We start from the raw sequence: 13,919 nt of genomic DNA, 5'->3' as shown, positions 1-13,919 counted from the left end.
CTACAGCGACGTCGTGACGCAGAAGTATAAAATAGGCTGAAGATGTGCCCTCTTTTTTTTATTTCATTGTCTTATTTCTATAACAGTGACATCATTGACCCTCTGCAGAAACACTTCACAAGAAGAGCAAAGGAGAACTAAAGGATGTTCGAGAACAGGTTTACCCCTCTTTCAACATCTTTCATCTGTATATACATTTGTTTGTGTTGGCTCGAGTCTGCATTATGTCGTTGTGTATTGAATGAGTGACTCCCAGTGAAGTGCCTGGCCTTCCTTGGCCTCAGTTATGGGGATATGGAGACAGCTTTATCCACTACAGCCAATGGAGATTAAATTGGATTTGGCTAAAAGCAGCCTTGTCACCATGCTGCTGGAGTGTCTGAGTGTCAGAGGGGGTTCTTGGCAATAGTGGACACTCTAAATTTGACAAACAAATGAATGTGTGTGTGTGTGTGTGTGTGTGTGGGGGGGGGGGGCGCTTTAACAGCTGGGGATCGTTGTCACTGCGGGCTAAATGTCCTCAGACTGACCCCACAGGACCACTAACCAGATCCTGTTAGTTTCCTGGCTCCTTAATCACCTCTTCAGAATGAGTGAGCTAAAGATAGGAAACAGAAGAGAGAAGGTAGCAGCAGAAGTAAAATATATGCAAACAACTGAAAAACAAATTGTTTTTGTTAAAACACCACACACATTATGAATTCTCTCCAGGGTCATAGAAAATAAACTACTAGCTGTTTAAACTTCATGGGGGAGATGTAATGTCAGCAGTATGATAAAACTGCACAATGTTAATATAAGAAAGTGGAGCTGAAACGATTCCTCGAATAACTCGAATAATTCGATTACAAAAATTCATCGAGGAATTTTCGCTGCCTCGAGGCTTCGTTAATATTTTTTTTTTTGCGTCATCAAAACTTTGGTATGAGTATAAAACACGTTTAATGTAGCTGCAGCTACCTGCTCCTCTCTCTGACACACAGACACTTCAACACGCACGCACACGCGAGCGCGGCGCGCCCCTTTTAACTTTTAGTCAGCACACAGTTGATCCGTGATCCATACGGCCGAGTCGGGAACACGTGATCCGGTCAAACGGTCGGCTTTTCTCCGTTCACTCTCTCCGTGTCTGCAGCTAACATAACGATAGCAGCGTCCTCTCACAGTCTCTGTCATAGACACGTTTATGGTCTCTGTAGTCTGTGAGCGTGCTGAATGCACGCGCTGCAGGAGCAGAGAGAGATACACTTTTAACAATATACAGGCTGATTATATGAAATGTCTAATGTCTTCAAAGCTAAATCAAGACAGAACTTGTTTGTGGAATAATAATTTAGCAAATATATATTTAAAGTTTCTCAATTTCCTTATCTGACATAATGATTGATTCTGTGATTGATTCAACAGAACATAATGCTTTCTCAATTAAATGTACTGTAACAGATGTGTTGGCTACACAAAACACTATTTGTTATTTCAGCCATTAAAACATGTTTGGCCTGTATTTTTCATCTACCTGCCGCCTTGACCAATGAATCAGAAAGTGAATTTGGGACCCTGTCAGTAATATGGTGAGCATCATCAGCAGCTGTAGAGCAGAGGTGGTTGGCTGTAACAAGCAGGCGTTACCACGGTAACTGCAAAGAAGCAGGTTTGTAGGGACGACCCAAGACGAGTTCAAACTTAATTAAGCAAAAGTATGATTTATTCGATTACTCGATTAATCGACAGGATATTCGATAGAATACTCGATTACTAAAATATTCGATAGCTGCAGCTCTATAAGAAAGCTTAGTAAGGACTTGAACACACCCACATCCCAAATAACAACAAAAAAAACTATTCTCCCACTAGCTATGGCTTAAAATAAAACTCACAGCAATCTTCAAATGTCATGAGATATACTAAGCCCACATTTAACCCATTTAAATTATACTCAACAAAAATATAAACGCAACACTTTTGTTTTTGCTCCCATTTGTCATGAGATGGACTCAAAGATCTAAAATTCATTCCAGATACACAATATTACCATTTCTCTCAAACATTGTTCATAAATCTGTCTAAATGTGTGATAGTGAGCACTTTTGCTTTGCTGAGACAATCCATCCCACCTCACAGGTGTGCCACATCAAGATGCTCATCAGACACCATGATTAGTGCATAGGTGTACCTTAGACTGTCCACAATAAAAGGCCACCCTGAAATGTGCAGTTTTTGCTTTATTGAGGGTCTGGGGACTCAGAACCAGTCAGTATCTGGTGTGACCACCATTTGCCTCATGCAGTGCAACACATCTTCTTCGCATAGAGTTTATCAGATTGTCAATTGTGGCCTGTGGAATGTTGGTCCACTCCTCTTCAATGGCTGTGCGAAGTTGCTGGATATTAGTGGGAACTGGTACGCGCTGTCGTATACGCCGGTCAAGCACATCCCAAACATGCTCAATGGGTGACATGTCCGGTGAGTATGCTGGCCATGCAAGAACTGGGACATTTTCAGCTTCCAAGAATTGTGTACAGATCCTTGCAACATGGGGCCGTGCATTATCTTGCTGAAACATGAGGTGATGTTCATGGATGTATGGCACAACAATGGGCCTCAGGATCTCATCACGGTATCTCTGTGCATTCAAAATGCCATCAATAAAATGCACCTGTGTTCTTCGTCCATAACAGATGCCTGCCCATACCATAACCCCACCACCACCATGGGCCACTCGATCCACAACATTGACATCAGCAAAGCGCTCACCCACACGACGCCACACACGCTGTCTGCCATCTGCCCTGAACAATGTAAACCGAGATTCATCCGTGAAGAGAACACCTCTCCAACGTGCCAGACGCCATCGAATGTGAGCATTTGCCCACTCAAGTCTGTTACGGCGACGATCTGGAGTCAGGTTAAGACCCCGATGAGGACGACGAGCATGCAGTTGAGCTTCCCTGAGACGGTTTCTGACAGTTTGTGCAGAAATTCTTTGGTTATGCAAACCAATTGTTTCAGCAGCTGTCTGAGTAGCTGGTCTCAGACGATCTTGGAGGTGAACCTGCTGGATGTGGAGGTCCTGGGCTGGTGTGGTTACACGTGGTCTGCGGTTGTGAGGCCGGTTGGATGTACTGCCATATTCTCTGAAACGCCTTTGGAGACGGCTTATGGTGGAGAAATGAACATTCAATGCCCGAGCAACAGATCTGGTTGACATTCCTGCTGTCAGCATGCCAATTGCACGCTCCCTCAATGCTTGCGCCATCTGTGGCATTTTGCTGTGAGACAAAACTGCACATTTCAGAGTGGCCTTTTATTGTGGGCAGTATAAGGTACACCTGTGCACTAATCATGGTGTCTGATGAGCATCTTGATGTGGCACACCTGTGAGGTGGGATGGATTGTCTCAGCAAAGCAAAAGTGCTCACTATCACACATTTAGACAGATTTGTGAACAATGTTTGAGAGAAATGGTAATATTGTGTATCTGGAATGAATTTTAGATCTTTGAGTCCATCTCATGACAAATGGGAGCAAAAACAAAAGTGTTGCGTTTATATTTTTGTTGAGTGTACAATTCAGACTCAGGTTGTCACCGTTGAAACAAAGCATAAAGTTGTCAGGGACATCACTGCTTAATCAAAGATTTATAACACAGAACGAGTAGAGATGAAAGGACGTCAATGTCAAAGTGGTTACTGCATGAGAGTCAGGCATTGTGAAAGACGAGACAAGCTATTGTGTAACTCACTCTCTTTCTGTAAGTCACTGGGAACTATTTGGAAAAAATGTTCAACTAAAACACTTTCAGATGTGCTTTAGCTTCTGTCAGGTGACCATACAACATTACAAACGGTGAAAACAATGAAAAAAAAAACTATTTTCAGGATTAAATAATAGTCGTGTGAACTTTTAAAAAAAAAAGTATTAATGAATATGCGAAGATCATGGCAGATCCACACTGAGGAGCTTTTGTGAAATTTTCTACGACACAGTAGTGAGTAGTGTGAGAAGAAAAGGTTTGCTTGTTAATTTTCCCCAAAACAATACTATGTGTCAAGGATCTGTAAAGGACTGGATAAGTTAAAGCTTGAATTATACCACCATTGTCCAGGTGCCTTGAATATATATAAGAAAACACAAAATCTAGTTCTTTCATCTCATTGTTGGTCCCCACCAACTACAGAGGGTGTTTTGGGATTTTGCAGCTAAAAACTTAACTCTGTTAGTGAGTTAGTTGCATGTGATATTTGTTGGTGTCCAGAAAACATAATACATTTGATTCATTATTGGGTTTTTTTTGGTTTTTTTATTGAAAGCAATTGTTGGATACTTGGTTGATGAGAGCAATAAACTCAACCGCTAATGGAAAAGCCAAAAATATTGACATATGGCTTACATATTACCTGACATATTGATAATACATAATGACATATTATAATCACATTTATGTAGGCACCTATATGATTAAAAGTATGGCTGACCTAACCAATGTCAACCATCTCCATTCCATCGTTCCACAACCAAGCAGAGCAACACATATTGAATTTGAACCCTGAGTTATTTTAATCAATATGTATTTTATTTAATTTAACCATGAATATGGCCAACAAGGGGTGTCACACAATGATGTTGATTATTTCTTTCACCAATGCATTCAACTTTGAAAAGCTTAGACTACAGCAGCCTTTTGTGCTGTATAATTGAGAAGCAATCCACGGGGTCATCCATGTGTGTAAGGCCTTGAAATGGCTTGCCAGCAGCACATGCATATTAGAACATCAGGGGTTGTCAGAGCCTATTGATTACACACTGTAATGCACTCGCATGCACTCCTCAGCCTACACTGTTATTGTAAATGAAACTCTGTATAGATCCAGCTTTGCACGGCTCAGATCATTTATCACATAGTTTGTACAGTCGGCTGGAGAACACTTTCTTACACTGCAAAGGCTGCAGCATATCAGGTACATAACAACAAGTTTGGAGTCTTTACTAAAATTAAACTTAATAGTCAGGTGTGGTTTTGTTGCACAAGGGTTCAAAGTGAAGCCTATAGTTAGAAACCTGTAGTTGAGTGGAAGTCGCTCATTTTCAGAGTATAGGACATCATTTGTCTGATCATTGAATGGACATGGAGCACCATCAGAGCATAGCTGTGGCTCTGGTGCTATTTATAGAAAGAAGACACATACACAGATAATCAAACAAACACATGCACAGAGTCTGAAGCTGCCAAAGCCCTGCTGAGAAGGGGGGGGGGGGGTGCGAAGGTGGGGAGATTTGGAGGACAGATTCAAGCTTGCGCAAACATAAATGTGATGCTCAGCAGGGGTTACAGATCCTGACTGCATACAGCTGCATCCATTATGTTCTTGCAAACTTAATGCCATGCAACCCATTTTGAGGAAGTGACACAAACACGCCTGGTTTCATCTGTTCTATTACTTAGATGCTAAGTAGACAGAGCTGGTTAAATCAACAGTACAAGAATAAGAGGGGGAAACGCTTTGAGATGCACTTTGGTGTTGGTTAGAAGCAGTGTGATGCTTGTGGCTCTGTCCATGGTTCTGAAACATACAGCGCCACTTATTTGAGCCAGGCAGGGAGGGCTCAGCAAAAACAAAGTGAATAATACAGAGTTGCGATTTTTAACAAATGAATCATTAAGAAAAAAAATTGATAATCAGATAATTGTTCAGAAATGTTTCAAGCACTCAAAAGCAATGCAACTGTATTCAATTTATTTAAAATGTATTTTATTATGCCTATGAAGCCCTCTATTTCAGCCCTGTTCAGAACAGGCTGTTTCATGTGCCTATAGCTTTAAATGTAAGTGAACTGTTATTATATACTGACCGAGCCCCTCTCTTGAATGGCTTGGGTGGCTCAGGCATTATCACTCCATGCCCTATTGATTACAGTGAGAAAGCAAACGGAAGAAAGACCTAGCTGTGAGAGTGTTACCCACCCGGGGGAGGGGTTACTGCCCTTTGTGATGTAATGAAGGGATAAAAAAAAAAAAAAATCTTTTGCAAACGGGAGCAGGTGAAAGACAGAGAGGATGTACTTTTTTCATAATTGGGTTTTTTTAGACAGACTACAGACACATATTTAGCGTTAGTAAAACACGGTCAAATGTATTTTACATTATGTGACCTTTAAGAAGTTTCAAAACTGGTTAGACAGAGTTGACAATGATAGTTGCAAATTCTACTAGTTCAAGAGCCTTTATTGGACAACTTTTCTAACAGATTTTCTCTGAGCGTATGAGAATCGTTATTTTAAATGATCTTAATTCTGTTCAAATCAGCATTTACGTGTTTAGGTTTGGTGATACAGATTTTCACAGTTAACAAGCACAATTGAATTAATTTTTCTGTAGGTATGTTCAAAGTGTATTTTTTAAAGGTTGAAGATCATGGTATGCACAATAAAAGGCCTCGAATAAGCACACTTATTGTCATCAGTTATGTGATTTATGCTGCTAAAAGATGAGTGGGTGAAAGAGTAGTGTCTATAGTAGCCCTCATCCGTCTTCATTTCTGACATAATATGTCTTTGTTGTGTCTCTGTTAATAATGAACAACAAAACAGTGTAGAACAGATCCTTCTGTAAATTGCTGTGAGATAATTTCTTGTGATTTTGTCTCATTTAAATGAAAAGATGACTGATTGATTGAGTTTTAGAAGCATCTCATGCCTCTCCACAACTTAAATAACATCTAGAAAAAGTTTGATATCATTTTATAAAAATATGATCAGAAATAATTTCATGGATTTATGAACAAACAATCTTTTTAGTATGCCCTTACAATGATTTACTAAACAGGGGAGGAGATAGAATATATAGCTTACTTTTTTCACTGGAAAAGTAGAGCTTGTGAAGCACTTAAACCTGTGCAACTTCTGATCTACTGCCTTTGTCAACTTAAAGTGTGGATCCATTAAACAGAACATGAGCACAGAGAACTGTAAACACGTCCTTGGCTGGTCTAACACAATACAGGTTTATGAGGAGTGAACTTGCATGCCTTTAAAGAACAACACACTGGTTAATTTAGAATCTCAATAGTGGAAGGAAGTTGTAGCGCGAGGTATTATTTAGAAAGGTCATCAAGCTGAGGTGTGAAACTACACTTTGCCTATAAACAAAGCTCCACATACAAACCCTCACAGTGTGACAGCCAGAGTATCGCAGCGTAACAGTGAAATAATCCTTTGTGGTTTTTTCCTATCCCATTCAACCAGTTTCTCCATTCACGGTGCCACATTGGCACAGCGTGCCTGTTGTGGCAGTTTGATTTCCCTAAACAACACTAATCGGACATCTGTAGGGAAGGATAAAGCCCCCATTGGCTGTTATCGTACAGCCGTTCTCTGTCGATAGGCCTGTTTCTGGCCAACACTCCCAGGATTGGCTGTCGTGAAGAAGCCGCTTTCTTTATGGTTGGCTAGCAATGAGCCAGCAACAGCTCACTGAGGATAGAGTATCTGGCATCCCTCTGAAGATTGGGTGCTGCCCGCCAAGAAAATGCCTCATGATTGGCTATGGAGGCTCCAGAGTGAACTGATTGTCCTATCAATGCCCACAGCGCAGGCTGGCTGAAGGTACTGCCTGCTGGCTGACTCTGCAATATGCATCTATCCATAACACCTCCAGGGGGCCTATGTCCATGTTTTTGAGTGTGTGTGTGTGTGTGTGTGTGTGTGTGTGTGTGTGTGTGTATGTGTGTGTGTGTGTGTGAGAGAGAGAGAGAGAGAGTGTGTGTGTCTGTGTATGTGTGCGATCGTATACCATCCATAACTTTTTCCAAAGGGGGAGTGTGTGGCTAAGCCCTGCCAGCAGGCTCTAACACCTCATTATTCCAAGCCAGGCAGGAAATGGGTTTTAGAGATCTCTCACTGAGCTGAGCTCTTGGAAATGAAGGCTACAGGTCTCCCAATATCAACAGCACTGAACAGGAAATGTATGTGTAGCTCTATTTAGCCTCCCTGCTTCTCTTACCAATAGTCAAAACCAACTGACAAGACACGTACGTTATGTATCAACAAAAAGTATTGTGCAAATTAGTTTGGGTTTTAGGGTCTCAGAGATTTAATGAATTTGAAATTTTCCACACAGTCTTGTTTACCGAAGGGTGCTTATTCCATGTGATTTTTAATACAGCTCAGCAAAATGATGAATATGAAAAATAACAGCGCCTAAAGCCTCATTAGGGGATTTTCTACATTTGGGGGGGAAATTTAAGCACGTTAACTTGTACACTGACTGAGGCGTTTACAGAAGGAGGTAAAAGAGGAGGCGGATGAGGATGGATTAAGAGACAGAAGAAGAAATAAGGCCATATGTTAACCCAAATGTAAATAAAACATACAATGTTAAATTGTTTTTCCACCTCAGACAGGCTTTGATTATGAGTGGAAAATGCAGGGTTTACTTGTAGGGTTTTCTTTTGCATATTTTGTTACACAGCCATTGTGACATCTTAAAGAGGACATTTTTATCAAAAAAACAAATGATTAACAACTTCAACAATTTTTTTTAAAGATCCATTGATTCAAAAAGCCCAACAGGGCATATATTATCAGTAATTATAGCTAACATGCTACCAGAGAGTCCATATCGTCGTTATTATGGACACCATTCAGTAATTATCCCTCTTACACAATGGTCTATTTCTTGTCAAATAAAACAAGATGGTTATGCGATGGTGGCATGGAATTCATTGCCAAGTTTTCTGATTCCAGAAATAAATTCAAGTTAAGATTTAATTTGTTTCCACAAGACGTATAGGATGGATTTTTTTTTTCTTGCGATTGAGTTGCGAGACATTTTCCATTTTTCTTTTCATAACAACTGAAGTGGAGAATATATAAATATTGAGCTTATGGATGCATCAGAGAGTTTTTGAGTTTGTGTTGTTTGTTGTATGATGCATTTGTTATGTCACGTGTTTTGTTATACTCTCAGTATGAGTGTCATGGATGTGTTTTAAGTAATTTAATGAAATCTTGTTCATGGAGATATGATCACCCCAGGAACAGAAGCTAATGGGGATCTTACTAAACAGACAAACATCATGTGTATGTCATTATGAAGTCCCTGGCCACACCTGAGGCTTTGCCTAATACCCAAGACACTAATAGCCTAATAGGCTCTGGTAAATTGATATTTTACAAGGAACCATAAACTGACCTCCTGCATCCAATCAGAATCTAGTATTTACCAAATATAAAACTATTGGGTTGATTTCACATGAGTTGAGGTGCAATATGATGTAAATCCACCTGAATGATAACAACTCATAACTGGAAGAGGAACTCCATTAAAGCACAGAGCTGGATCATGGTAGAAGAAATTACAAGAACAAACCTCTTGATCTCATATTCAAAGCAAATCTTTATACTGCGCCCACGTTTCTCAAACACCTCTACCACTTAACTCCCCACAAACGTGCCAAGCATGATGGTAAATAAACATGAAGGTGGCTAAAAACACCCTGACAAACTAGGCTGCAAAGATAAGACCCTTCCATTGTGTAATTGGATACAACACTAACAGACTTCATCCATTAGACCGGGTGTGACTGATGTAAGGAGAAGCGACTTACAAACAGCCATACAAACAGCTAAACACAACATCATGATTACAGTGAAGCCATCGTGAGCAAAAAGTGATTCTCTTTAAAGTCAGCTGAATCTAGATGTGCAGCAAGAAGTCTTCAGCCATGCATGCACCACTTACATGTTTAATGTCACTGATGGCACTAGATTACAATTTTAAGAGATCTCTCAAGTGATCTTAAGGGGCATGTGTGCTAAAAGACATTATGATCAGAATCCCTTTCAATCCAACTGCGTTTAAACTTTCAAAAACAGTTTCCAAAAATATATTGACAAGCTAAAGGGCTCAGGAGCTTTTGTACATGTCATCAAAGAAACTGGAATACGGACCAATACTAAGCATTTTCTTATTATTGATGACATGAGGCTTTTAGGTTCAGAGAGTTATTTTCTTTAAGTCTACTTAATTTTATAAATGATCTAAGCATTAAAATAATCACATTATCTACAACGAAAAGCAGACAGAATGGGTTTATATCAGTAACTGTAGCCTGAAGGGAAGGAAACGGCCGACTTTCTTCTCTGACATCTTCACTTCTAGACAGGCTGTTGGTGAGCAAAGCTGATGAGTCACACTCTGCCCTCCTTTTAAATACTCTTGAGCAAGGCATACATGGGGGAAAAAACCACAATGTATGCTTCAGTATGATTATAAGGAGTTTGGGGTATTTCAAGTGTTTGTTTTTTATTTGAAAAGGAGAATGCATGAACAAGAATAGATCGTCTATTTTATTGGCTAGAGAAAGATTAAATGATTTGAGTTTATTTTTCACTTCATCTTCTTTAAACCCTTACTTCCATTTCCTTTGCACAAATACCACATACCAGTATGTGTTTTTTCATCCCACTCGCATGTAACACATTAATTAATCAATCAACACGTTAAACAAACTGTGCTACTGGATTGTATCTTAATGAATTGCATTGCTACAATAATACGCCTAATAAAGACTTCACACAATTATTACAAGTCTGGTAATTATTTCTAATTAAGAAGGTGCTCGTATTTGATATGTTTCTGTTTGTCTGCATGTCAATTAGATTGAACAAGATGTGTGTACTTTCTCAGATTGACTCAGAGAGGGGGGAAACAGAGAAAAAGAGGATGATAGGTTTGTTGTTTTTTTCATACAACGTGTTAAAAAAAATCTTCTAACCCTGAAGAAGTTACTCAGCCATTGGGGAAATAACGCAGGGTGCATGTGGCTTTTTTTAAGACTTGCTTGTCGAAATACACAAGTGGGATCACGGGGGAATGCAGTGTACAAAACAGTTCATTTTTATCTTACATACAGAGCAAAAAGCGAGGGTAGGGAGGGTAAGTAGGCCATCTGTGTCGGGTTGTAGGAGGAGGAGGAGCAGGAGCACGGGTGAGTAAGAGGCAGCAGAGCAGGCTAATGCGTGTCATTTCACACCGTGGTTATCATGGCAGCTGACTTCCTGGCACACACACTCCCACTGAACAACAGTGCAGCCGTTTTAAATGTTAAGCACATTGTTTAATAGTCCATTACGTAAATTGATATTGCTCATTGACTGTTGTCCTTGACCGCCCACGTCGTGTCAGAGACAAAGACGGAGTTGTACTTTAGTGCGGTGAACGGCTCATAGGGAACGCCATGACTGTTTTTTGGTGGTCAGGGACAGTGTGCCAAAACTTCCCATCTGTTGCACTTCCCCCATCACCAAAGCCCACATCTAATACTGCTTAGGTCACAATGAAGTGAGAAATAAGTTTTTCCAGTGCTGCACCTTTAATAAATAAATATATTGATATGCATCACATCCACCTTTGCAGCCTTGATTTGTTGTTGTCGTTTGCACTATTTTTGTGAGCAAACGATCAGTGTGCTCAGTTCAACTGTATACCTTTAATGTGGATGAATAAAGATTAAAGTTGGCTCGGCTTGGTACTATCTTCATTTTACAAGCACTCTACCCCTGCTAGGTCATTCAAATAACCCTGAAAACTTTGCCTCTAAAAGCATCACATTTGGGACCATGTTCTGCAGTGTGTATCTGGATATTCACCCATGAATAATGTTATAAAAGACTTATTACAATTAAGGTTAATCCTGAAATGTCTAAAACCGACACACACTTAGAATAAGAGCATGATAAATACTGTATCTGTTGGCTGACAGAAAACACTAATTTAAAAATGGTGACATGACATAGTTTATCTAGAGCACATTTTGAATCCATATAGATTCAGTACTCACAACAATGTTTTTAGCACGTGCAGCAGTCCGGAGTAGCACTGGTTGATAACGTATGCACGTCTTAAGAGTAAAAATAAAGTTCAGAGTTTCATAAACACTTAACTTCCACTCCCCTCCCCCCGTTCGTCCCTTACCTTCTTCCTGCTTCTCCCCCTATTCCATTTTTCTTCTGTAACATAATAAAGAGTAAGATCTTTTTACCTAGTCATGGCATAAAACGAATAATATCCAATCAATTCAGCTTGTTTAGAGTCAGTTTTCATTCCAGCTAAAAAAAAAATTAACTTCAGCAGCCACCATCTTTAAATGCTGATTGTTTTTTTTTTAATCTGTTTGTTCAACATTCTCAAGACTCAGTTAAAACACACATATCGGTGGTATGCCAGTTCTACTCCAATAACCCTTAATGTGTTCAATCACGGAGTGACTCTGAAATGTGGTTTAGAGTGACATCATAGTTGAGATCAAATCAGAGGAATAAATAAAATAATAAGAGGACAAACAGGCAAACAATACATAAACTCATACTGTGTATTAAACTGTGTACTTAAACAACTTCTGTCTCCCTGAAGCTTCTCCTCTGCTTAACCAATTACAGATGGAGGAAAATCTAAATCTACTTGTTATGACCAGCTCCAGACCGACATTCAATTAAAAAAAAGATCTGTCTTTCCCTGAAGTTTGAGAGGCATTAGGAAAGAAGCTCAACCGAATGGATGGGTCATACATCATTGAGCATTACCTGTGCCGTGCTGTGCCTCTAAAACACAAATTTGATTACCTGTGCACCCACGCTGATCACTCGATTTGTACAGGCACATACAGGAAATGCCCAAACTCTCTCTCTCTCTCTCTCTCTCTCTCTCTCTCTCTCTCTCTCTCTCTCTCCTCTGTCTCTCTCACACACACACACACACACACACACACACACACACACAGACACACACACACACACACACACATGCTTTGTATGTACAGTATATGTGTATGAAGAGCATGATGTAGACATTATAAACTGTACAAATACATAGGGTTTTATTGGGCTTGCAAAAAAGAGACCACACATGCAGCTCGCTGTAAGACACAAACACACACACTTGCAATTTTTGTACCCGAATAATAAATGCCACATTATTCTGATGTACAGCCGAGGTTCGCATCATATAAAGGTTGCCGTGATGGAATCTCAGTTTGAAGCTGTCGGCCTTGACACGCAAAATCAGATCCTAAAACTGTTTATGGCACCATGCAGCTAGACAGCCTGCCTCTTCTCTTGTAAACAATCTACAGGAAGCTCATGATTTATTATCCTGGCAGCCAATAAATCTGAATGCTCATCTCTCTAAACAACCCCTTTCTGGTTTGAGAGTTTTTAAGAAGGCTGCTTTTTATTTCTCACAGTCTGGTGGCCACAGTTGGCCTTTCATGCTCACATCATCACTGATGCAGCAGTGATGCTCCAATAATACATCCCTGACTTTACAGCCAGTCACTAATTGGGCTATAATTATTAGCATCTGAAATAACACATTAAATGCAGAAGCTTAACAATACAGAGTTTATACAGCCAGTAAAAAGGAAGAAGCTGTTGGTGAAATCCAAAGGTTGTAGAGGCCACAGAGGTTGTTGGATAATGGAAATTAGGGGTTTCATAGGTGATGCACTCTTCAAAACTTAAGTTGTTGGTGATTAAGCACATGAGTGAAAGCAGACACTAATAATGAAATTAGCTGATCTTTGGCATAATAAAGAAAGAGTTTCTGGCAACAAAAGTCAGCAATTGGAGCTGCCAAAGAGAAGCCACAAACCAAAGACGGGGTCACAGTGTTGGCGCAGCTTCCTGTACAAATACAAATCTTGATTCAACTTGTTTGAAGATTTTAAATTCCCCTTTGATAATCCATGAAGGAACTGTTAGCAAAGGACCAGAACGTGGTCTTTTATTATGAAGGGTGAACCACAATGTGTTCAAGCTTTGAACTAATTTAATGTGAAAAGCTCTGAGGTCGCTGCTGTAAAAACCAAAAGTGAGATCAGGTGCAAGCGATTGCCTTCAGGTTGATAATGCATCCAACAGAT

The 13,919-nt window shown here is 39.9% G+C and overlaps 1 protein-coding gene across 2 annotated transcripts in view; it reads right to left on the bottom strand.

The window, feature by feature from the left end:
• LOC306839172 (MAM domain-containing glycosylphosphatidylinositol anchor protein 2) overlaps positions 1-13,919 on the bottom strand; it is a 174,983-nt gene that overhangs the window by 116,368 nt on the left and 44,696 nt on the right. The window lies entirely within an intron of this gene.

This window comes from Symphodus melops (assembly GCF_947650265.1).
Source record: "Symphodus melops genome assembly, chromosome: 1".
Taxonomy (NCBI): domain Eukaryota; kingdom Metazoa; phylum Chordata; class Actinopteri; order Labriformes; family Labridae; genus Symphodus; species Symphodus melops.
Note: the sequence above shows the minus strand (reverse complement) of the source record. Positions and strands in the feature narration are given on the sequence as shown.